General features: G+C 30.2%; 1 protein-coding gene across 2 annotated transcripts in view; it reads left to right on the forward strand.

Moving 5' to 3' along the window:
* Gpat4 (Glycerol-3-phosphate acyltransferase 4) overlaps positions 1-24,544 on the forward strand; it is a 124,574-nt gene that overhangs the window by 57,874 nt on the left and 42,156 nt on the right. The gene's annotated exons all lie outside the window — the stretch shown is intronic.

Genomic DNA, 24,544 nt, shown 5'->3' on the forward strand with positions numbered 1-24,544 from the left:
CATGTCACAGTTTATTATATGTTTGGTCTTCCAAATAATCACAAGAAATATTGGGGCTTTGTAGTCCCAAAACAAAGTTAGCTCTACTTTACCGGTCGTAGGTTTGGAATTTTTCTGATCTTTCCGTTCCGTACTGTGACGTTTGGATTTCGGCTCAAAACGATAAATCCCAAGTTTCATCTCGAGATATTTTTCAATCGTTTAAGTTTCTTACGAATATGAATTTTTCGTTTCTGCGATTTTGAGTCGACTATCTCGGAACCTGTCTCGAACCCATTTTGCAGTAATATAGCTTGTTACGGATAACGAGGAACGGACGGTGCCGATAATTGACTGCAAATTAAAACGATTTTTGACATTTTTTCTGTCTACGAATGAAATCTTTAATACGATTTTGCAAATTGTCCGTCGATACTTTTCTTAACTTTTCCCTACGATGAAAAATCTATGACTAGTTTTGATCGATTAAAACTGTCCGATCCAATTATAAAAAGTTGCAAGTTAATACACGTTCTACCACACCGTTTTAACATCCAGGAGTTAATTTCGGCCGGTTTTTACGCCTTTAGAAAACAAAACTCTTAATTACCTTATGTTGTTCTTCCACGGTACGACATTTTGAAATAAACAACAGAGGTTATAATAATGGACACTCTTTTCGTAGAGCCGATATTTTACTCTGCACTGTTTACAAACTTAAGACATCAATAAGAGTTTCTTTTTCCTGTTTAGCCTCCGGTAACTACCGTTCAGATAATACTTCAGAGGATTATGAGTGTAATTGAAGTGTAGTCTTGTACAGTCTCAGTTCGACCGTTCCTGAAATGTGTGGTTAATTGAAACCCAACCAAAGAACAACACCGGTATCAACGATCTAGTATTCAGATCCGTGTAAAAATAACTGACTTTTACTAGGACTTGAACGCTGGAACTCTCGACTTCTAAATCAACTGATTTGGGAAAACGCGTTCGCCACTAGACCAACCAGGTGGGTTAAAACAGCAGTAAGACTGTACAAAATTATACAAAATTAATTCATTCCTGAATCCAGTACTTAATACAAACAACACAGCTGTGTTTTATTTACATGTTTTGACCTCCACAGACTTGATTAAGTTTATCCATGAAGGTTCTCTTCAGTATTAGATATGATGTCATAATATGTGACTAGATATGATTTAATTATTTCTCTAATATTGTTAATGTATAGCTTATAAATTACGTTAACAAAGTTAAACGATAAAAAATGAGCTAACAAAATACAATATAGAAGCTTAAAATGCTAACTATACGTTGTAAAATGAAAAAAATCCTTTAATTAAATTTTAAAACTTTTTCACGGTGGACTATCGAAAGATTCTGAGTTCATATTCGTTTTCAGCATCAAAAAAACAGATTAAAATCATGTATCGCATGTTCGGAAACAAAAATTATGTTTATCAATGTTATTGAACGTTAATAAATTACTACATATTTTATGAGACGTACTTTATGTTATCTGCGCGAATAAATTTTTAAATAATAATAAAGCAACCTTTTAATCAGCAAAGTATAATGAAGTACGTCTAGCATTTTCTACTACTTATGCTACGATTAAGATTATAATACCCGTAAAATAAAACGTAATATCTATGTAAAGCTTGTTATCAATATTTGCGCCCATTTAAAACAAATTTTTCAGTAGATTATAAATGAAATAGACATTGTGATTTTATAAATATAGTAAATATTACTACTGCATATAAAAATTATCTTTTCAAGCAAATTTGAAATTTATAATTTGCTCTACTTATATTGTAAAACTTATTGCTTATTATTTATTTTCATTTAATAGTTGTTTTTTTCTTTTTTTGTTCGTCCGGCCACTAAGGATCACGTTTGCGTAATAGTTGTAACTTTTATTTGTTTTCGCAATATTTTTCCATTTTTTCACTCTGTTGGTATTCTTCCTCGGTTCAATTTCTTCATATTCGCCTCTTTTATTCCTCTTCTCTGGAAACTTAGATTCTTTGATTAATTTTCTAAATTGGTCTCTGTTTAAACAAGTTTCTTTGGAGATTTTTAAAGTTTTAAGATATTTTTTTTTCATTTTTTAAACCAGCTATACTTTTAATAACTTATTGTTATAATTCTGTGTATATGCCCATAAATTGTAATTTCTTCTCCGGATGGTGGATTTTTTCTGTATTTTTAAAAAATTTCTGTTTCACTTTTTAGTTTATAAATTCCTTCTTGGTAATCGGGTCCATATATTTTATTAAAATCTTTTTTTTTCTATTTTAGTAAGGCCTTTCCGAAGAATTTTACAAACACTCAACGTCGTATAACGCCTTTGGAGTTTAGCATTTTACGAAAGCGATTTTTTTATTATATAAATTTTGCGTTAAGTTGAACGCTAACGCCGTTTTCTGCGTTCGCTCTTTTAGCGCTTCCTTTTTTAGAGCGTTTGGCGTTACTACTTCTCAGAGATATTTAAATTTTGATAGTCTTCTAATTTCCTGATTTTCGAGAATTTTTTGTGTTTGTAATTTTTTTTCGTTGGAGAACCATTCTGATTTTTCGAAAGAAATTTGTAAGCCTATTTTATTAGCACATTCGCTTAATTTCTGGACTTTAATTCGAGCCTCGTCCATGTCTTTTGCCAATATCGCGATATCATCTGCGAAAGCTAATAAGGTTGTGTTTGTAAATCTGTTTTTGTATCCCATTTTAACATTTTCTGCAATATTTAGGTTTACAAGTTCTTTCATTCTCTAATTATGTTTTTCTAGAGTGCAGTTAAACAGGATCGGAGAAAGCCCGTCTCCTTGTCTGACGTTTATTTCAAACGGGTCAAAAGGATCTCCAAGAAATTTAACTTTGAATTTTCTGCTTTTGTTTCTTTAATAATGTTAATTGTTTTTCTGTCTGTTTTAAATCTTCTAGTATTTTAAATAAACTCGATGTATGGAATCATAGGTTTTTGAAAATCTATAGATATCGTAATTAATTTTAGGTTTCTAATTTTCTGGTAGTTTAAAATTTGTTTTAAATTAAATATTTACAAAATTCCGTGCAACTTCTTACGAGTCTAAATCCTCTATGGTAATCGCCTACTCCTTTAGTTGCTTTTATTGAATGTTATTTTCGTACTTTAGTTCATTTTATTATTATTAAAATACTTGTATTTAATATTTTCAAAATTTTGGAGTATCTGTGTTATAATGATTTAATCATTTATTGCTACTTTTTTGCTTACTTTTATTGCTTTTTTATAGAATTGAACATTTCTATAAAGTAGAAATAACTTCTGCCCCGATTACATTTTAAACCTAAGAGGTAAATACATCTTTATATAAGACAGTAGTAAATCAAGAACTAAAACTTGAATTATATACACTACCGTAAATCTTTTTCACTTTTTCCCTTTTTTCCTTTGCCACTATTTGCCGTGTTGCTCCTTCACAAACTCTTCAGAATTCTTCCTAGATGCTCTTCATTCTTCCTCTGCTTCTCATCAAAATAAACTGATAACAATGTAATATTCTCCTAGTTCATCGTTCCGGTCCAGTTTTCTTCCTCTTCCTTCTAGAATTAGGTTTCTATATCTTGTATTTTTGTTTCGTTCGGGATCTATTGCTTAGGCTTTCTGTCCTGTGCCACTAACATTATGTTTCGCAACCATAATTCATCTCCGGTATAATATATTTATTAAATAGTTTTTTCTTAGTGTATATTTCAAATTTAACAGGAAATAAATATTTTTATTTATTAAACATAGACGGTCTTCGGCTAATTTTTCTGATAATTTCATTTCGCTGTTCGTCCTTTATAACAGTCTTAAATAAATAAAATTATTTATGTTTTCTATTTTTTTCTTTGTCAATGTTTAAGGTTCCGTTTCTCTTCGCATTTATGTATTATTTTTTTATTCACATAATTTTCTTATAATTATCCTCAATACGTTTAGAAAAATTAAATTTCTCAGATAATTTTTTACTAATTTGTATTTATGTTCTTTAATTACACATATAATGAACGATTTGTCAAAATTATATAAAATTTATTGCAGTTTATTCTTCATAAATCGTATTTTTCATGAATATTATAATGATGATTTTATCTTTTATATATATACATATATAGATAAGCGATTTTACATTATAACTCTTGAAAAATCCTATTAATATCGTTGGATTGTTTATAAATTATTGTTGATAAATTCATTTTATTGTATGTTAAATTTGAGATTTTTGTATTATTGTATAAATTTATTTTAATATTAATTTTATTTAATAAATTGTCTACAAAAGAATAATTAATTATAACTTTTCTTAAGCATTTTAAAAATTTCTGTAATTTTTCTATTTGTAAAACTAATTTTTTAAATCATTACTCTGTATATATATATATATATATATATATATTTCTACATACAACAATTTTATTTTTAATTGCTCTGTTTATTATGCTGTTAAATGCCAATTTTTGTGACCATAAATTTGATAAGTAACTGTTTATAGCTTCCGTCTTGTTATAATTATTATGCAATTTATTATTTTTATTCTCTGTGTAGTTTTACTATATAAATATATATTTTTCAATTGACGTGACCAAATAATTAAGAAAATTTTTGAAGTCTGATTCCAGTATAAGTTTGGTTTTCCCCGTTGAATTATTTAATTTTTTATTTAATAAGATTTTGAATGTAGTTTTTTTTTAAGCGTAAAATAAAGTGTTTAGACAGTTACTTCCATCTTATTATTTATTTGTTAACGTCCGATATACAAGAAATCGAGATTTATGCGATAGCCATTTAGAGGTGATCGTAAGAAAAACGGTGCCCGGAAAGGTTCATAATAATCCAGGTAGTTTCGCTTAGCATGTCTCCCCTTCATTGGCTCCTACATTCTCAGCACCTTGGATAGAAGTTTTGTAGGTTAACTACAAAAAAAAACGAGGTAAAAATAAACGGCGATTGAAGATTATCTTCCCTCGATAAAAACAATTCTATCTGAAAGACACCATTTATCGATGTTCTTACAGTTAACGGGTGCTTATTCGGTTTACTTTCGGAAGGTCGAAGAAATCTTATCCTGTAGCAGCACTTCACGTTGTAACGGCTGTAATTAAAAATTGTAGTTTTTACTCGCTACAATTGTTTAACAGTGAAATTAAATAAACTTGGGTGTTTTATACAGCCTATCGATTTCACTCTTTTTTCCATATTATGTCAAAAACTCTCTTCTTAAATTTGTCTTAAAAAACTCTTTATTTCGTAGTTCATATATCCATTTATCCAATATGCTCACGTTTCTTTAGGAAATTGTTTTTTTTTTTTTAATTGATTAGCCCATATTTCGCATCCATAAAGATACATTCCGTACGACCTATATGTTTAATTTCACCAATTTTATTTAATGTTATTAGACTTCTTTACCTCGTTTACGGAAAAGCTTATAATGAAGCTTTTCCCCTTATGTTTAAAGAATTTACAAATTTCGAATTGGTGAAAATCGTTTGACTTTGTTTATTAATAATCCTTTTAAAATGATAAAATAAATAACTGCACCTTTAACTGCATAAAAAGAAATATGGATTAGGCAGGTATAGCTAGCTAATTTTACTGGACTAGGTAATGTAGAAATATTTTACTAATAATAAAAAATTAGCTTAGCTACTATGTTACTGATAAATTGTAATTGCTGTGACCAAATTGGCGCTTACAACTCTTTTGAAGAGTTTTACAGGGAATTAGTTGTAATGTCTTTTCATTTGAGTATTACGCAAGTGTTTTTGTATTTTTAAATTCGTATTATTGCAGTGTCTGACGTAATTTTTATACGTATCTTTGCATTAATATGAATATTTTAAGTGTTACACGATAAATCGAAAGAATTCATTGCTATTCATGGGAAAATTTGATATAATTTTAAGTGAAATTTATGTATTTAAAAAATCTCTTTTCGCTTTTTGTAAAATAAGATTCGTCGTAAATTAAATTTTGTAATAAAAATGAATTTATTCAGTTTAATAACAGACTTTTTTTTTTTTTAATAAAGAAGGAGGAGGTTTTCAGTTGGATGTGTATTTTACTTTCCGGGTAATGGCTCTATCGATGCTGCAGCAGCTCTATACCCAAAATACAAAATTTTGGGTATAGAGTTTTTGCAAATGTCCTTAGTTCAAAAAAACAAAAAGAACAAGTCTATAGAAATTTCTGGAAGATTTACGTACGTTAATATATATATATATATATTTGCCTGTAATTTATTGATCTCCGTACTGGCTCAACAAAAGGTTTTCGAAAATTACTCCAAACATTTATATATATTAGTAAATTGGAAACAGTCCGATGTTTTTAAAGTTTTAATTTTCAAGATTAAAAATCCGATTGTATCTTAATGTAGACAACGTGGGAACGGTTTTAAAAAAGAGGCTTCTGTGGGATCTACCTGACTTAAGAATATAAAAAAGTTTTTAATTTCTGATTATCCATGTAAAAAAATCTGCATTTTTTTTTACTTTCCCGTCTAGATCGCGCTATAGCATTAAAAGGAAAAGTATTGTAATCGGTCCAATTTGGGAATATGCGGTTTTCACCGGATCTTTACGTTTTAACACCTAAGAAATAAAAAAAAACCGGATGAAAATGTTCGTAAGTACGTGTGTGTGTGTGTGTGTGTTCGGTGTTGGCCTCTAAATCACCTTATATCTCGAGAACTACTGGACCGATTTTGACAAAACTTGGTCAGATTACGTTCTGTACATAGGGCATTGATGCCATTTAATTTTCAACTTAAAAGATCGAAGGGGTGAGGCTATAGAGCAAGATCACCCTCACTATCTAGAAATTTCGCCTAATTAAGGTCTTATTTTTTTAGGTTTATTTGTTAATAATTAAAAATAACAGTATTTGAAAAAAAAATTTTTTTTAAATCGTACCTCTATCCCAAAAAATGCTGTAAACTAGTAGCTAAGCGGGCATACTGCGTAGATAGTTACCCCATGTCATCAGAAGGAGCGCTAGTGTCACATTCCGTCATCTTGGAATTATGGGAAATTTCCCTTTTCCTCGTTCTCTTGGACCGTGAAATTTGAAATTCTATAGGATTGCAAACTAAATTATTTCTTACTCTTTAAATATTAATTATTTTTAATATTTAATTTAGTTAATATTTCAAAGGTTGGTAGCACTGACGTACAACTGCTGTAGTCGTTTGCAGTGTTGTGACGTCAAAGGTGAGCGGGATAATTAAATAAATAAAAATATTTAAAGTATAAAAAAGTAACTCGGTCTGGCCGGGTTTTGAACTCGATCTCCCGGTCGACTTGGTACTTGGTGCGTTAAGCCTCACGACTGCACCAGTCTTCCGATCGTATAAGCGACATTTGTTCTATGTAAGTTGTGAAATTATATTGGTTTATTTACTGTCGACTGTCGCCACTAGTACCGCCACACCCGCGCGAATTAAATACGGTATGCGCGCGCCCTGTAGTTAGAATCATTGAATTAAATAAAGAAAAAAATAAAAATAAAATGATAAATATTTTAAATGAAGTGTGTGTGTCTCTTTCTCTCTCTCTCTGTGTGTGTGTCTAAGCCGTGCTCAGAAGCAACCTACAGTTGTGGGACTATTCGGAACGCGGCATTAGTCGTGTAACCGGAGTCCTACAACTGTGTTGTCAGTTTTTTTTTTATGTATGTATATTCAAATCTTCAGATTAAATGCGCCTTGTTTGACAGTTCTGTTTTTATTTTGTTACGAAGGTTTTCTCTCGATTGTCCGGTTTTACTAAATAACGGCAGAAAATTTTAAAAGAAAATTTACGCCGTTATATTTATTAATCTTATCACTACTTTAGTAATAAATTGTTAAAGCGTAATATGATTACAATATGAAGCATAAATGTAATCTCAAGTCATTTTGCTATTCAGATTTTTTCCATGTGGCACTTCAGAATAATTAATTGAAAATTCGAAGTAAAATATAATTATTCCTGCCTTTGCAGACAGCTTTAGTTTACGATCGTTTGTGGTTATTTAGTGTCATTTCTCTACGTTCCTATCCTTCCTGTCAAGATGCTGGTTTCTCGTGTTTTTGTTGTGAACGATTTTTATAGAAGTACTTTTTATACAACTACTTTTATAATAATTATATACATAATTGTGACAAACCGACTAGGTCTAGATATTGAGCCGCATTGAGCAATCGTGTCTACATTATTTATTAAGCTTTAAATCTTTTCAATGGAAAGAATTACAGAAAATTTAATATTATTTGTAGACAAAGACACGACTCATTACTGGATAAAATAAATCCTTGCGTGAAAATAACATTCTAATTCAGTTTTTATTTTTATAGATTTTAAGTATAATTTCGATATTTAACGACGGTTTAAGTTTAAAAATGAGATTAGTTAATCGATGCGATTCGTAAATATAATTTCTTCAAACTCGACCAAAATTATATGTAGCTTTTACATACACTGCTTGCGTAAAGTCATTCATGCTATTTTTAACCTTTGTACTTTTGTTAGAACAGAAATTTAGTAAATCCGCCATATTTGCAACGTTTTAAAACAAATAATATCAGATTATCTGATCGATGTCTTTCAGTAGAAAGAAGTTTTGAAGTTATGTTTTTAATTTGTTTGTTATTGATTTTTTACAAATTACTTGTACAGAATTTAAAAAAATAAATAACCGTTTTCGGAATGTGATTAAATATATGATAATGATGTTTATGTGTACAGCTTACGTATTGTGCTGCAGTATTTATGAATGAATAAAGAATGCAGTGAATGTAGCCGGTCTAGTACAATACTACTTTATTATTTCTATTACTACTAACCCGACAATTCGCAAATAATATATATATACTGTAAATAAAAAACGTGGTCTTAAAGTTTATAAAATAGATTAAAATTTGCCAGCTGGGGTAATAAAGAGAAAAACTGGTGAATAATACAAGCAGCACCGAATAGTCACTATTATTACGTCAGCCGGGTAGTTGGAAATAAAATAACCTCATGTCGCTGTTAGTAATGCGTCAGAAGATGTTTATTTTGTTGTTGCGTCATCTCTGTAAAACAACTGCGGGAATATTCGTTATTAAAAAATATGGGAGGAAATTTGGTTGCATTCTATACACTTTTAGTAGAGTTTGACATAAATTCTTCTTCTTTTACGTATGTCTATTTCACTTTTTGACGAGTTACTTAAGCTGAAGTATTTTCAGCGCCAAAGTATTGTCAGCTACTGTCACCCAAACTTGTACTGCTGGCTGTCGGTCTAAACCGGGATATGTGAAGGATACGCATCTGAACAAAACCGGTTGTAACAGGCAACCTTTCTTCTAACGGTGACCGGAGGAAGTTAACATCGGGTCGGCCGAACCGGGAGCCATCGGGCCGGCATACGTGTAAACGTTCCACGCGCACGTATCCTGTCATATATACTTTACTTCACCGGGGTAACCTTTCAGAATATTATTTAACGTCTGTGAAACCCCTATAACCATTTCCGGTTTAAAGAATACAATTCCCCTATGAGAAATCATATGGTTTCTGTAGTTTATTTTTCTTAATATTTATTTATTCTTTTGGTAGAGCGCGTTTGATATTTTTTTACCCTTTACTGAATATAAGGCGAGTTAATCTTAAGACTGGATTGTCTATTATTCTGGTGGGAAAGAAGTTCTTTCGTAGAGGAATCAGTTTTAAATTTTTTAAACAGTTTTTCTTCTTTAATGCCACGGTAATTTCTCTTTGAATGGATCCCTGCCCTTACTTACCCAAACTTACATGTTCCATTTATTGTGTTATAGATTATCATTTTCGCTGTCTTAAGTCTCTTTTAAAATCTATTTTGTCTGTGTTTAATTATGATTTAATAATTTAAAGAAATGAGAGAATTGTCTTAGTAGTTATTTAAATTTTTTTTAATTGTCTTATATGTTATGAACTTCTTTCTTATATTGCCTTAAACCTTTTCCTAAATTTAGTATTGATGATAATGTCAAAAATAGTATGGAGTATTATGTATATAAACCATTATTAATCAATGATGTATGGCTGTCATCAGTTCGCGATCACGAAACCTAGATATTAATTTTGGAGCGAGATATTTGAGTTCATTTTATTGCCTGTGTAATCTGCATACTGATAAGAGAGACATTAGTGAATTGATTATTTCAGTTAATGGTTTACCGATGAAGAATGCTAGTTTTATTAACGAGATGATGTTAAATTTTCTTGTTTGTCGTATTTATTTTTAAAATGTTATTTACTAAATTCTACTGAATTAGATATGAATTGCTGTGTATAGCTTGTCCAAGCCGAATTGGCACAGATCTGATGAACAGCGTAACAGTAAATCTTGCTGCCTAACGAGCACGGTTTATAATATTACTCGAGTATGCATAGATACGACTATTGTATATTCTAAACAATGAACTGATTCACGTCTTACATTTATTAGTTACTTATTAATCCTGAGTTTATATATTATTAAATTAATAATTTATTTCTTTATTAGATACTGAAATAGATATGTTACACAATATTATGCAGAATAATCAGCTGTTACTGATTGGTGTTTAGCTCTAAATGTATTTATTTACAGTTTTATAACTGTATAAAATATGCAAGCCAAACACGCAAAAGATTGATGTCTACTGTTTATGTTACGCTCTTCATCCTTTGTTCTGGGAGTGGCGAACAACAGTACGCTATCCAAGACTGAAGCATACATAAGAAAAATGTCTTTATTCCGGTTTATATAAATAATAACCGAAGGATGTGTCATGCTAAACATTCAAATGAAACATAAAATCTATTTATACAAACCGTTCCTGATTCATTCAGAGACTAACTTGTTTTTGTAAATCCCATTCTAATTTATATACTGTATTTGCAGTTAAAACTTGTTCAGTTAATTGTGTGTATCCAAAGAGTTAGGTAATCGTCCGATTATAGGGTTCTTTGAGTTTCAATTCTTGAAAGTAGTTGAAGTTTGAAGTGAAATTTTAAAACTAATTTATTCGCGTTAAATTAGTACATTTTTGTCGGCTCTATTCTTATGGTAGTGAATTGATTTTATTATTTTGCATATTACGTGTAATTTACGCGGAAAAGACATTCACCGCCAAGGGAAAGATATTATACACGTTTTTAATCGCATGGCAGGAGAAGCTGCAGTTGGAAAGTTCGTTAGCCACACCAAAAAAGTTGTACAACATGTTGCGTGTGCCATAGGAGTCTCAAAAAGAACAGTTTAACGAATTACTGGTGAAGTAGCTTCGGAAAAAATTCAGTTCTCGCAAAGGAATAAAACGCAAAAAGGAAGTGACAACCCAGACAGTTTTGATCGGAATGCAATACGACGTAAAGTTTTAAAATTTTATTTAAACGAGGGTCTTCTCTAAGGAAACTTACCGAAAAACTAAAAAGTGATTATTTACTGGGCAAAAGAGTTGCTTATGGGCATTTTTGTTAAGCATGGTCCTCAAATGGAAGAAAATCAGAAGTAACAGGGCAATTCTTATTGAAAAACATGTTATTCAGTACAAACGGTTTGCATATTTGAATAAAGTTGAAGAAGATCAAGAAGACGTAGATCGAGTTGAAGGAAGACCAATCGTCTACGCCGATGAGACAATATTTTAAGTTCTCATTTCCAGAAATTTTGGCAACCTTCAAATGCGCCTGAGTGATTTGCTGTGCCAATTTCAAAAGGAGAAACGATAATAATTATCCACGCCGGTAGTGAAATGGGATTCGTTCCCAATCGCTTGACAGTAAGGAAAGCCAAATCTTCTTCAGGTGATTATCATTCTCAGATGAACTGCAACATACTTTTAAAGCGGGTAAGATAAAAATTAACGCCTAACTTGCTAGTAAACAGTGTCGTTATTTTAGATAATGCTTCTTATCACATTGCTGAAGAAAGCGAGCACCGTATTCAACAACAAATCAACCAGTGACTGGCGGCGGGCTTAACAGCTTAACATTCAACGAAAATTTGACGAAAGTTCAGTTGTGTGAGACAATTAAAAAAAAGTTAAAGATCATCTGAAAACATATAAAATAGATTAGAAATTGGAGGAAGGCGTGTGTGTTCTCTGTTTTACGCCTACCACCATATTATCGCGATTTGAATCCCATCGAGATGATAATGGACAACAAAAATGATGATAATGGTCGCAGCCAAAAATGTACAATTTACGACTGCTGCAAAATGGAAATTTCTGATAAAAAATTTGCAGAACTCTTAGTCGAGGTCTGGATAAAATTTGCGAACATGTTAATAAACGAAGATGAGTGTTGCAAGCTGCAAGGATCTGTGTAACAACATATTTATCGTGTCATCATTAATTTGGGAAGTGAGAGTTCATCAGAATCGTCAAAAGAAGACGAAAACATGCAGTAGGGAGTTAGGTGCTATGTGTACGGCAAGTTTGTAATTTTTTTCTTTATTTATTTATACCATGCTAGTGGTAGTTACAGAATTCATAACAAAATACATTATAAAGTAAAGTGTAAAAGTTTTGCTGAAAAGATTGTCGAGCAAGTAAAAACGATTATAAAAACTTTTTTTACGTATTTTTTATTTTATACTTTTTAGTCATCATAAGTTTATACTTTACAGCTGCGCTAGCGCACAGGTTTGAGCGTATTTAGCAAAAGATCGGATCTGTACTTTTTACGGTGGGTGGATTTAATTTCCGGATAACCAAGATCCAGTCCATCTAGAGTGTATCCGATTCGTTAAACAGTTAGCCCCCGACCTACTGATACATACGCCGTTTGAATCGTGAAAATCGGACGAGCGGTTGCTGAGATACTACGGTGGCACTCCATCGCACCCCTTCCCCAATTTCCGAACGGCGCCCCGGAGGCACTTGAAAATATCATCCGACAGGCACCACGGGGAGCGGATGGGGTAACGTTGAGGGGGTGGAAAAAATTTTTCAGAGCGCTAGGACCGACCGTTTTCGAGATAGTTGCGATTTTCGTCCGAAAATTCGGATCCAGTTAAAAAGTACAAACTTTTCCCAAAACTTCGGTCGCTACTGTATGAGAGTAGCATATTGTAGCCCCGCGCTAGATAGGCAACCATCGCCTTGATAAGATCTGTGCCAATTCGGCTTGGACAAGCTATATTAAAGTATCTAAATTAGATTTATTGTTTTCTTAATCAATTCATTTTTTTTTAATCAGAGGGGAGATTATCAAAAATAAGTCTGGACACAATTTGAACTCTTCATATTCCAGATAGCACTTTGATGTTATTTCCTGTCTACAAAGTATGATATATACCGATAATTGAACTTGCTTTATATATTTTCAATAGTTTTTATCCAACTAGACTAGAAAAAGGATTGTGTGGTGTTTTATACATATGTAGCTACAGATAGAGAGACAGATTTTCACAGTATAAATAAGTAATTTTTTTTTAATTGATGATGGGTTTTGATTGAATCAGAAAAATTGGGACTACTGTAAATAAGGAAAAGAAAAAATCTCATGATTTTAATCAAATGAATAAGTATAATTACAATTTTTTTGTTACGCATCAAAATTTTTCTTTGCGATACTGGGTACAACAAATTAAAAAAAAAAATTGTATTTGATACGTTTCTATAACTATTTCTTGGCTAAAGATCCCATTATTAAAAATAATTTTGTTTTTCTTTTTATACTCCGTTTTGTTAATCAACAGTAGTGTGGGATTTTTTTTAAACAAATTACTTTTTTAAGTGATTTCAAGATTCAGACAATAAAAAACTTTATTGCGATAAAAAATTATTTATTCAACTTCACCTTATTTATTGCTTGTACACTTCTAATTATTTCTCTTTTCAGAATCCATTGTTTTCTGTCATTAGAATTTAAATTTCCATGTAAATGAGATTTTAATTTATTGAATATTATTCTTTAAAATAGTTTTGAGAAAGGTGGATGGAAGTTTACAGGTCTGTCATTTTAATATTTATTTATGGTCAACAGCAGTGAGGAATTTTTCTATAGTTATAGTATTGTGATGATTATTTGACTATTTCTATAGTATTGTGATGATGGGTTTTGAATTATATTGATCATGAAAAAGTTAGGTTTTCGGATTTCAAACGAACTTTCCATTTTGACCATCCCTGAATCCATTTTGACTAGTTTCAGTGTGCATGTGTACGTACATATGTATGTATGTATGTACGTACGTATGTATCTTGTATAACTCAAAAATGATTAGCCGTAGGATGTTGAAAATTTGGATTTAGGACTGTTGTAACATCTAATTGCGCATCTCCCGTTGTGATTGCAATCAGCTGAACCAAAAGTGTCCAGATTTAAATAAAAAAAATTTGGATTTTGGACTTTTTCTTAACTCCACTTAAGCCCTATGAGAGCTTTTCAATAATTTATCTATTGTAAGTGGTACTTATTTTCATTGGTTCCAGAGTTAACATAATAAAATTGTAATTAATGAAATATTTGGATCTTAGGGTAAGGCACATCAATTCGAATCGGACTTCATCTCCTTTTTGTTATTATTTTTTTTAATTTAAATATATTGATTTATTAATCAATTATTAACCTCTCATTGTAAAAACATTTTTACGATGAATACTAATTCAATAACAAAAAAAAATGAAAAGATATCAGAAGTTTTTAATGAAATACAATTTTATGTACTTTTCATTTAAAAAAATGTGTAACTGTAATTTAATAGGCGTACAAGGAAGTCATTTGTTGTTTACATCATACTTTGTTTTTTATTTGAATAAGCTTATATTTATTTAAACATGGACTACGATAAAGAACAAAACCATATAAAATTTTACTGATTGAAGTTATAGTGGAGAGTAAGAATGAAGTTTCTAAGGAATTACCGTTGATCTAACTGATGATGTTGAAGATAAAGATAATGTGGAAGTATTTGATAAAAATACAGACACCGAGCAAGAAGGTAAAGATGGCAGTGAGGAAATTGGAAAATATGGAACTGATTGAAAAATACACTGTCCACCAAAAACTGTGAGAACACAAGTCCAAGTTAACATTGTTATTCATTTTCCAAGAGTAAAACAATACGATAAACAAGAAAAAACCATATTTGAATCTTGAGCGCTATCTTCACAAATGAAATTTTAAATAAAATTGATAGACCACACCAATTTTTATATAAATCAATGTTTACCAATTTACACTTGAGTCAACAAAACCAACTAAGGTGAAATAAAGAGGCTATATTAATTTGTTATAGGTTGCTAGTGCTTTTAGAAGTAATTATTTGAATTTTGATGAGCTCGAATGGGATGATGTCTTCCAGACTGGGATATAAACGGATGTGGTGTGGAGGCGTTTCAGTGAGTGATGTGAAAAGAAAAATTTTTATTTTTGCTACAGCATTTACATTTCAACAATATTAACATGAGGAAAAACAAGAGAAATTCAAAATAATTATTTATTTGGATATGTCAGACTAGGCACCAGTACTGAAATCATGTATATGAGTGCCAGTAATGCTGGAAAATTATTTGATATTATAATTTGTAAATTCTGATTATTAATAAAGTCAGATGTTTGTTTTAAATTTAAATATTAATTATTAGATGAATTTAATTTCCTTGGATCTGCTGATTTTTCTTTATTGATAACAGACACCCACATGTATGTTCATTTATCAGTTTGAAGACTGATTTGTTGTATTTATCACTTAGTTTATACAAAGGCTATATAGCTCTGAAGAGTTCTACTACTTAACAGCCATAGTTATTAACTTAGTAATCACTTGCTAATTATATTATGCCCAAGCCATTTGTTCTAATCTTGAATCTTGATGAAAAAGGTATTTTATTTACAAAGAATGTATTACACAAAAGAATTCTACTTATATATTGTATTTTTCAATTACTGTGTGTAAAACTCAATTTTATTTTTTACAGCTGTTGTGATGTTCTCATCTAATGTGTAAGCTGTAAGATGATTTAATATTTTTTAAATTAAAATAATTTTTAATACATTACTAACATGTATTATCTTTTGTTTAATTCTTGTCAGTCTGTTTCTGAATTGCTGGGGTTGTTAATTAATAACACCTGATATATTCTCTAATTTACAGAGTTCATGGAGCATTTAAAAATAAAATCCTTTCATATTTTATTTTTAAAAATAACTTTAAATTGGCAAAAACATATCTTTTTGGACTGTAAATATTGATATTAGTATTTTTTTGTTTAGCTGCGCTGATGTTTTTAATGAAAAATTGTGTGTTTTAGTGCATGTATTTGTAATACTGGCGTGTTGGCTTTTATTTTTAGTTAGCTTAAAAACAGCAAGTTTTTTTTTGTAGATCATGGGATAAATAATGATTAATGGTTTTTAATTAGTTTTTACAATTAAATTCTTTTTATTACAAAAATAAAATGTTTTATTACATTTTTGAATCAAATAAATAAATTTTTGTACATAAACTTATTAGTATAACAGTAAAGAATAATTAAATTTAATTATTGCAATCATTCACCTTAAAAATGTTATGTAGATATATATAAATATATAATATACCATTTATGGATTAGTAATCATATATGGTGGTGTGTGTGTGTTTTTTTGTTGCTGACCTTCAGTTAAACTATCTAACCTAGACCTACATGTTTACTTCTTCCTTGCCATTGAGTATTTATAGCATTGACTTTTCATGAATTAATTTGTTTTTTAGTCAATCAAAAATTTATTTTAAAATTACAATTTGTAATTATTAACATTATTTTGTTGGCTCAGCAACATAGTAGAGTATTCAGTTGACATACAAAGGATCTTTATTCTTGGCATTTCTTCATCACCCATCTAATTTTGACAAAAGTTTTTAAAAACTTTTGTCAAAATTTTTCCTTTAAAAAAAATAATAAACTAATAAATAAAACTTTGGTTTTCAAATTGTTTTCATACTTGTACAACACAGTTCAGCCAGTGTGTGTTCAACCACACACAATGCCATTATATGGAGTCCTATTATTTGTTAATGTGATTTGATTTACAAATATTAACATACATTTAATGTGAGTGGTTTCATCTTTTGTTTTCTTAAAATTTAATTTATTTTTTAAATTAAGAAATTCTTTTTCATGTTTTAAATATAATCAATTTTATATAAATTACAAATTATTTGTGTTTTATGATGGTTTTGTTAAATCCGCCAGTGAATATTTTTAAAACTTCTTTTAATTTTTAATTTAGGTCCTACTGGACAACCCTTTTTAAAAAAAAAAGTTCCAATGACATTTACATTAATAATCTATACAAACATTTGTTGGTAAGCGGATTTATAATTTATATTTATAATTTTTTTATATATATATATATATGGGCCATGTTAAATGAAATTAATACATACAAAAGATTTGAACAAGAATTTGTATAGAATTTATAACTTTAATGCTACATTTTTACTTTCCCAGCTATAGCTCTATTGCTGCTGCAGCAACATTACTATAAATTATAATGACTGACCAAAAATTTGGGTATCGGAGACCAAATAACACAAAATGTTACAAAAATTTCCAGAAGTATGCAACAAGTACATGTAAATTTTATATATTTTTTTATTTTTATAAAACTGGTTGTAGAAAACTCAGCTTTAATATGACCAAAGTACTTATTCATTTAAAATGTCAAAGCTTTGACTCAATTCAATTTAAGGGGGAGGATATTTAACATTATTTTACCAATAAACAAGGGGGACTGAATGGGTGACCTGTACTTAAAATTTCAATTTTTTTTAACTATGATTAAAAACTAGTATTAATGTGCATGTCACCCATTCAGTCCCCCTTGTTTTTTGGAGTTAAAAATTAACTTAATGTATTGGAACTGCTAGTTCTATGTAAAGATTAAAAAATAACGGGGATGGGGAACATCCTTGTTGGACTCCCATTCTTATTACGACTTCTTTCATATGTTCTTCAATTATTACTGTTGCAGTTTGGTTCCTGTAAATGTTAGCAAATGTTCTTCTATCTCTGTATTTGAACCCTAATTTTTTTAAAATGCTGAACATTATATTCCAATCTACGTTATCGAATGCCTTTTCTAGGTCTATAAATGCAAAGTATGTTGTTGGTTTGTTTTTCTTTAATCTTCCTTCCACTATTAATCTGTGGCATAAAATTGCTTCCCTTGTCCCTATACTTTTTCTGAAACAAAATAGGCCTTCTCCTAACATTGCTCCACTGTCCTCTCAATTCTTCTGTACAGAATTCTAGTTAAGATTTTATGCATGGCTAGTTAAGCTAATTGTTCTGTATTCTTCACATTTATCTGTTTTTTCTTTCTTTGGTATCATGACTATAACACTCTTTTTGAAGTCTGATGGAACTTCCCCTTTTTCGTGAATATTATACACCAGTTTGTATAATCTATCAATCGCTTCCTCACCTGTACTGCGCAGTAATTCTACAGGTATTCTGTCTATTCCAGGAGCCTTTCTGCCATTCAGATATTTTAATGCTCTCTTAAATTCAGATCTCAGTATTGTTTCTTCCCTTTCATCCTCTTCAACTTCCTCTACAACATCATTTTCTAATTAATTTCCTCAGTATAACTCTTCAATGTATTCCACCCACGTATCGACATTGCCTTTCATATTATATATCGGTGTACCATCTTTGTTTAACACATTATTAGATTTTAATTTATGTACCACAAAATTTTCCTTAACTTTCCTGTGTGCTTCGTCTATTTTACCATTGTTCATTTCTCTTTCCACTTCTGAACACTTTTTTTTAATCCACTTTTCTTTTGCTAGTTTTCACTTCCTGTTTATAGTATTTCTTAATTGTTGATAGTTCCTTTTACTTTCTTCATCACTAGCATTCTTATATTTTTTACGTTCATCCATCAGCTGAAATATATTGTCTGATAGCTGTATATATCGCCAGTTCTCTTTGTTCTGGGTTAGTTCGCTTCTGCTAATTTCCTTTTTAATATTTTCCCATTCTTCTTCTACATTTTCTTCCTTATCTTTTTTACTAGATCTCTTGCGATGTCCTCCTCAAAAATCTTCTTTATCCCTCTTCCTCAAGCTTCTCTAAATTCCACCGATTCATATGACACCTTCTCTTCAGGTTTTTAAACCTCAGTCTACATTTCATTATTTCTAAATTATGGTCGCTATCAATATCTGCTCCAGGGTAAGTTTTTCAGTCAAGTTGATTTCTAAATCTTTGCTTAATGATGATATAATCTATCTGATACCTTGCAGTATCTCCTGGCTTTTTCCATGTGTATATTCTTCTGTTATGATTTTTAAACTGGGTGTTGGCAATTACTAAATTATACTTCGTGCAAAACTCTGTAAGTCTGTCCCCCTCTTTCATTCCTTTTGTCCAGCCCATACTCATCCACAATATTTCCTTCATTGCCTTTTCCAATGCTTTCCAGTCTCCAACTATTATTAAATTTTCATTCCCTTTTATGTGTTATTGCTTTATCAATTTCTTCATATACACACTCTACCTCATCATCATGGGCGCTTGTAGGCATATAAATGTTAACAGTCGTTATCGGTTTAGGTTTTGATTTTATCCTTATTACAATGATTCTATCGCTATGCATTTTGAAATACTCTACTCTCTTCCCTATCTTCTTGTTCATTATGAAACCTACTCCTGCCTGCCCATTATTTGAAGCTGAGATAATTATTCTAAAATCACCTGACAAAAGTAGTTTTCCTTTTCCCACTGAACCTCGCTAATTCGTACTACATCTACATTTATCCTATCCATTTCCCTCTTTAAATTTCCTAACCTACCAACCTATTTTAGACTTCTAACATTCCATGCTCCGACTCGTAGAATGTTATTTTTTAATTTTCTGGTGACCTCTTCCTTAGTAAGTCCCCCACCCGGAGATCCGAACGGGAGACTAGTTTACCTCCGGAATATTTTACCAAGGAAAGTTCCATCATTGCTATATGAAAATGCAGAGAGCTACATTTTCTTGGAAAAAAAGCAGTTGTAGTTTTCCATTGCTTTCAGCTGCGCAGTACTCAGAGGACTGAGTGATGTTGATATGGCTGTTTAACTTGTCCTGAACAATGCCCTTAACAACTACTGAAAGAGCTGCTGCCCTCTTTCAGGAATCACCCCTTAGGCTGGCTCTCAACAGATACCTCTCTGATATGGTTGCACCTTTGGTGCAGTTACTCTGTTTCACTGAGCACTCAAACCCTCTCACCAACGACAAGGTTTCATGATGCATAGAGGGAGCGTAACAAATTATACTTGTAATAATAATAATTTACACGTTAAATGAGTTATGTAAAATAAAAGATATTTATGTAAATATAAAAATTGATCATCAATTATTAAACTCAAGTCATACGTAATACATCTTGTCAGTGTGGTAGTCACATTTGTTATGTTTATTTTGTAAACTTTATAAAAAAAAATTGTGTAAAATTATAAAATTATTATATCAATATCAAATTTAGATAATAAACATAACTATGACTATCACACTGACAAGATGTATTACATATGACTTGATAGTAAAAATTTAGAAATCTACTTTTATTTTAAATTTTGATGATAAAGAATTTTTTTATAAAGATTATTTTATTTGTGTCTTTATCCTAATTACAAAATGTCTGTGTCTAGTTTTACATAATGTAAAATTATACCTGTCTGGGCAGGTATAATAAATTTGTTTTACAGATTTTATTAAAATATAATGTATTTATACAGGTATTTTTATGTTATAAGATTTACTTATATAGTAATTGAGTTTTAATAATATGCTGTAGTATACATTACATTGTTGCATGCTAATATTAAACAAATGCAGTCATAACAAAAAATATGCAGATTATTATAAGGTATTCTTTTATTAAAAGGTTGCACTTGTTTGTTTCTTTATTGTTTTATTACATGAAAGAGGAATCAAATGCATTACTGCAGAGTTTATTACAACCAATCAGTTCAATTTACATCTTAAGTAATAGTGAACTATTTCTCACATTCCTAGTAATTCCTATTAGGGCATTATTATTATTTTTGTTTTTAAATTTATTTATTTTTATTGTTAATTGCATTGATTACTAATCATTAGTCATTTTAAAGAAATTCCAACAGCAAGCCTTGAACTGCACCTTGTGTTCCTAACTTTGGTGATCTTAAAACTGGTTTATTGAACATAATTTTGAGCATTAGAATTTTATTTCTAGTTTACATTCTTTAATTTCTAAGGTACTAATCTCTAAGGTGTTCTGAGATATTTAGAACTTTCCAATTTGTCAGACATTCAGTTTCCCATTGTATCTGGAACATATATCCACTAATATTTAGTAGATAAATAATATTTACTTTAAAAGACAATATCAGCACTAATTAAATGAGCAATCATTCAATACAGTAACTGTTTTTTCTTTTAAGTATGTAATAGAGTAGTTTTTCCTTAAATACTGATTGTAAAAAGATATTTAAATAGATTGTAGGTAACATTAAACAAAACAAATCGCCTTTGAAATATTCTTCCAAAGATCCTTTTGTGATACTTGATCATGATTCTGTACCATATGATTGAATTATATATCTAATTTATTTTTATTCATTAACTAGTAGACCCATTAGCGCTTTGCTATTGCTAGATTTGAGTATATATATACATATATATATATGTATTTATAGATTAAATGGACACAAAATGGAACTTCACAAAATTTAACCCTTCCCTTTTCTCCCCTTTTTCAATTTTCCTTTTCCCTTTCTCCACATCCCCCTTTCCATTTCATTTTCCTGTTTTTCCTTTTCTCTTTTTTCCACTTTCCTCTTCTTCCCTTTTATCTTTTCCAAGTTTTCCCTTTTTCCCTACACACAAATTGGTCCAGTAGTTTTTTAGTCTATAGTGGATACACATATTGGAAACATTGAAATGAATTGTAAAATATTTAGTATAGCATGTGTTGCTTTTATGTCCAACAGATAGAATTGTTTTTTTTAAAAAAAGGATGATTTTACCTGTCACAGATATATAAATAGTAGGTATATAAAAACATGTGCGTATTCGAATGCAATGTTGTGTCAAAATTTCAAAGCAATCGGTGAAGAGCTTTTGGAGATTTAAGATTTTGAATAAATGAACACTTACAATTTTATTTGTATAGATTTAATATTTTGTTTTTGTAAAGCATTTTTTTGCAAATTTTATATTGTTTGAACGTACGTTATGAGTTGATGTTTTTTATCTCCATGTTATGATTTAATATCTTTATATAAATGTCCAGTTTCTGTTAGGTGATTTGCAAAGGTTAATTTTGTTTGTGCTTAATGCTTGTGTTTGTATCGTGCCAGTAAGTCTGCACAATGTAGCATTTAGAGAGATTTGAAGGAGGAGGTTAGAGAAAGGAGAATATAGAAGCAGTGGTTCTGTTCATAGAAATTGGCCATCTTTTCATAATCGTAAATGATTATACTTAGCTAGTACACCTTTAGCTGGATTTTAACACAGGTCTTATAGTGTTAGAATAATAGTCATAATACAAATGATCAATATCATCATTTGTTAATTTACTTTTATATTTTTAATTATTTTATTTAATTAATCTATTTAATTACCCAGTTTCAAAGTAACAGTTCAGAGACATTGTGTCAGCAGTATCTGCAGAGATGCCAAGGCATCTGTACACAGTTAGGTGAACAAATATGAAAAAAATAACAAAATACAAAAACTTGAAAACAAAAATAATGATATCATTCAGTAATGTCAACTTAAGTCTTCATCAATATGAAATAGCCTTATTCAAGTTCATTTGTCTTATAGCCTTTTCTAATATTTTTTTTTTAATAATTTCTTGAAACTAGGCTGTTAGGTTCAAGAAGCAGTTTATTAAAATAAATACATAGCAGATTGTTTATGATTCATTCTGCCAATTTTTTTTATATACCCTCAAAGATTGAATGGATATGCCTGCATATCTTGTAGAAAAATTACATGTATTTGTATAGTTTAATTTTTCACTGTAATAATGACTTAAAGAGTATCTAATACATTTTCAAGTAAATTAAATGTAATTGATTTTTTTTTGTAATGAATTTTTACTATTATATACAGTTTCTGTTTTATTTGATTATCATGCAATTATACCATAGGAACAATACTGTAACAAATGCTATACATAATAGTAAATAAATTTTGAACAGTAAGAATTTTGCTTAGTTTAGATAGTACAAAAATAGTATATTTTATTTTATTTGAAATTTCACAATCCCATCTGAAATGTTGATCAGTGATAATACCTAAATAGTTTGTGTAACATTTTCTTTGAACAAATTCATTGGCAATAACAACATTAAAATCAACAGTCATAATGATTTCCAAAAATTAAACAGGCAGTCTTACTTACACTTGGAGCTTACTTATTAGAATCTTACTCTTTTAATTCAATAAGTTCATTTTCTAATATAAACTTCCAACCAAGAATTTCCATACATTTTGTAACTATCATCAGATAAGATAAAATTTTACAATCAGAATTTTGTAGTTCAAATATATTATTAATGTAAATAATAAAGGCCCAAGAATGGTTCTGAGCAACATCAGTATTAAATCTTGTAGGTTGCTTTTTAATCTATTAATTTTAACATATTGTCTTCTGTAAGTGGATAATTTTGAAGTAGCTGAAGAGTTAAACCTTTGATAATCAATTTTTTCAAGCTTTTCAGTTAAAAGTTTTACAGTATCGAGGACTTTAGCCAGATCGAAAAATGTAGCAGTTATAGGTTTACTTTTGTAAGATTTTGGTAAATAATATAAATCAACAATTTAGTTCCAATACCATTCCTAAAACCATATTGTGAGTTAGAGAGAATATTGTATTTATTCAGGAGATTCAACATTCTATTACATAATAGTTTTCATATATCTTTACAAAATTATAGACAAAAGAAATAGGTCTATGATTTCCAGGGTTAGTTTTATCACTAGCTTCACTCAGTGACGCACCCATCTTGCACAAAATTTGTGGTAGCCTAGCTTCTGTGAATCAATTTCAAATAACAAAGTACGTGAAACTTGTGGGGAACATAGAGAAAGCTCAGTTGTTGTGAAACGGCGGTTTTTACGAATGTTTTCGTCAACTTTGGGGACCAGATCGTCAGTCACAATGCTCGGACGTCCACTCTTCGCTTTATCGTGAACGTTTGTTCGGCCATTTTTAAACTGAATGCACCACTTCCTGTCAGAACTTTCACTCATTACGTTGTTCCCGTACACTTCACACAGTTCCCGATGAATTTCTATTTGTTTAAAGTTTTTTGCTAACAAAAATCGAATCACAGACCGCACCTCACAACTAGCGGGATTTTCGATTGCAGCACACATTTCAAATTTGAATATTAAAAAAACGGGGAGATATTCCCGTTGTCACGGCTGGACGCTGACTGAGGTGCCGAGCACGAGTACACCAATATATACGCGATTGGCGTGCGCCTGGCGGCATCAGGTGGAAACGTTCCTTACTTTCTGAATAGCCCTCGTATGTGTAAGACCATGACATTTGTTT

This window comes from Lycorma delicatula, chromosome 5 (assembly GCF_047948215.1).
Source record: "Lycorma delicatula isolate Av1 chromosome 5, ASM4794821v1, whole genome shotgun sequence".
In the NCBI taxonomy this organism is placed as follows: domain Eukaryota; kingdom Metazoa; phylum Arthropoda; class Insecta; order Hemiptera; family Fulgoridae; genus Lycorma; species Lycorma delicatula.